The following is a 2,500-nucleotide window of genomic DNA, read 5'->3' on the forward strand; positions in this document are numbered from 1 at the left end:
CGGACTGGGGGAATCCGACTGTCTAATTAAAACAAAGCATTGCGATGGCCCTAGCGGGTGTTAACGCAATGTGATTTCTGCCCAGTGCTCTGAATGTCAACGTGAAGAAATTCAAGCAAGCGCGGGTAAACGGCGGGAGTAACTATGACTCTCTTAAGGCGGGAGTAACTATGACTCTCTCGAGTCTGGTTAGCAAGCAGTCACCTTTTCGTGGTTCCCGCCATAAGTACCCTCGGATGAGTTTCTGATGGGGGGAAACTAAGAACTGCCTCTGTGCTCGATGACTTTGTGGGGTTGCCAGCCCCGCTCAGTCCAATTTTGTCGGCCCTAAAAGATTGAAAAAAGCCTCGGATGGAAATAATAATAATCTAGCTGGTGGGCCCGCAGGTCCAACCGGCCCGACAACCAACGTTCCAGTAACGTTTGAATGCAGAATGCTAGGGTGCGAAAGAACTTTTTTGACAACGAGAGGGAGAGGTGTGCATGAACAGAGGGTTCATAAAAACTGGTATGACCAAAGACAGGTGGTCGAGATGAACGTGCGTAGTGCGCAGTGGAACGCCGAAGAATCGAGCCTTCTTGCTAGGCAGGAGGCCCGGCTCACACTAGAGGGCGTTCGATACATCAATCAAGCGCTTGCGCCATATTTTCCGAACAGAACCCTTGAGGCCATAAAGGGACAGAGACGGTATCAAGCGCACAAAGACAGGGTGCGGCAGTATATGGATGGTCTGGCGGGGGAGCTGCAGGCCCCACTTCAGCCAGACGTCATACAAGAGCCGAACGGGGAGCATCGGCCGCAATCAATTGATACCTTAAGAGCTGCAATTGTGGGGGAGCTATCCAAACAGAATCCGTTGATCGGGCCTGAGTTCCGAAAGGAAAAACTAAGTCAGATATGTGAGAATATCTCGTTGTGGTCACTGGAGATGATTTCTGAACAGCTCGAAATTTACCTATTGGAGGTGTTTCCGCTACCTCAAGTACGGAGAAGACCGAACCCAGCGGTCAGGGCTGATGTTCAGCAGACGAAGAGGCAAGCCCGTAGGGCTGAATATGCGATAACGCAAAGAGCATGGAGAAAGAACCCGTGCAACTGCCTCAGAGTTCTTTTGAAAGATAAGACTGCCTCTCAAACACCGAGAGAGGAGGTCATGGTTCCGTTTTGGCGGACCATTATGACGCAAGCGAATGTTCAGTCGCCTGGGGTTGGCTCCGTGCCAAACGATAGAAGGAATGACTTGTGGAAGCCGATAAGGTCTGAGGAGATTAAGAGGGCATTTCCTGAGATGACTACGTCACCTGGACCCGATGGGGTGACCGCACGGCAGCTGAGGGCTGTACCGATGAATGTGTTGGTCGGAGTATTCAACCTACTCCTTCTCTGTGGGAAGCTGCCCAAACACCTTGCGGAGTCAAGAACAACTCTGATTCCTAAGAAAAATGGGGCCTCTGAGCCAGGAGACTTTAGACCAATAACAGTGTCCTCAGTGATTACTCGAACATATCACAAGATCTTGGCAAATCGGCTGGCCGTGTACATAGATCTCGACGGTCGGCAGAAGGCGTTCCTTCCTGTTGATGGGACAGCGCAGAACATATTTGACCTAGATATGATACTTCGGTACCATAGGCAAAATTTCAAGCCCTTATATGTGGCTTCATTAGACGTGGCCAAAGCCTTTGATTCGGTAACGCATAACACCGTAAGGGATACTCTGCTTACGAAGGGAGTCCCAACACACTTAGTCGAGTACGTCATGGATGTTTACTCGAGGAGCACGACGAGACTGGTATGCGATGGGTGGACTTCTGATCCGATATCTCCAACATGCGGAGTAAAGCAGGGAGACCCTCTGTCGCCTATTATCTTTAATATGGTAATGGATGGCCTCTTAAGGCTCATTCCACCAGAAGTAGGGGTGGATGTGGATGGGGACCACTATAACGCATTGGCGTTTGCTGATGATCTGGTTTTTACCGCGTCAACTCCTCAGGGCCTGCAGTTAATTCTCGACTTAGCCACGGATTATCTGGCTAAGTGTGGTTTGGCAATTAACACTGGAAAGTCTTTTACAGTTGCCTTGAGGAGTGTGCCGCATGTTAAGAAGTCTGTAGTGGATGGTACAGCTAGATTTACGTGTTCTGGGCGGATGATGCCAGCACTAAAAAGGGAGGACGAGTGGAGATATCTGGGCGTTCCCTTTACACCAGAGGGGCGCTCGAAGGGCGAGGAGAACGAGCAACTGAGGTTGGCCTTGCACTCGCTTACAAAGGCACCATTGAAGCCCCAGCAGAGGCTATTTGCACTAAGGGTGGCAGTCCTACCTGGGCTGTATCACCTTCTGACGTTGGGCAATACGACTTTGAGTCGGCTTAAGAAGATCGATGCAATGGTGCGCTCGTCGGTAAGAAAGTGGCTGGATTTACCGCATGATACACCTAACGCTTACTTTCACGCGAGTGTAAAGGATGGAGGCCTGTCAGTGCCCTCCATGAG

At 50.5% G+C, this 2,500-nt stretch overlaps 1 pseudogene; it reads left to right on the forward strand.

Annotated features, from left to right (window-relative positions):
- LOC125500822 overlaps positions 1 to 2,500 on the forward strand; it is a 7,452-nt pseudogene that overhangs the window by 2,648 nt on the left and 2,304 nt on the right.

Source organism: Athalia rosae, chromosome 4 (genome assembly GCF_917208135.1).
Source record: "Athalia rosae chromosome 4, iyAthRosa1.1, whole genome shotgun sequence".
NCBI lineage: Eukaryota > Metazoa > Arthropoda > Insecta > Hymenoptera > Athaliidae > Athalia > Athalia rosae.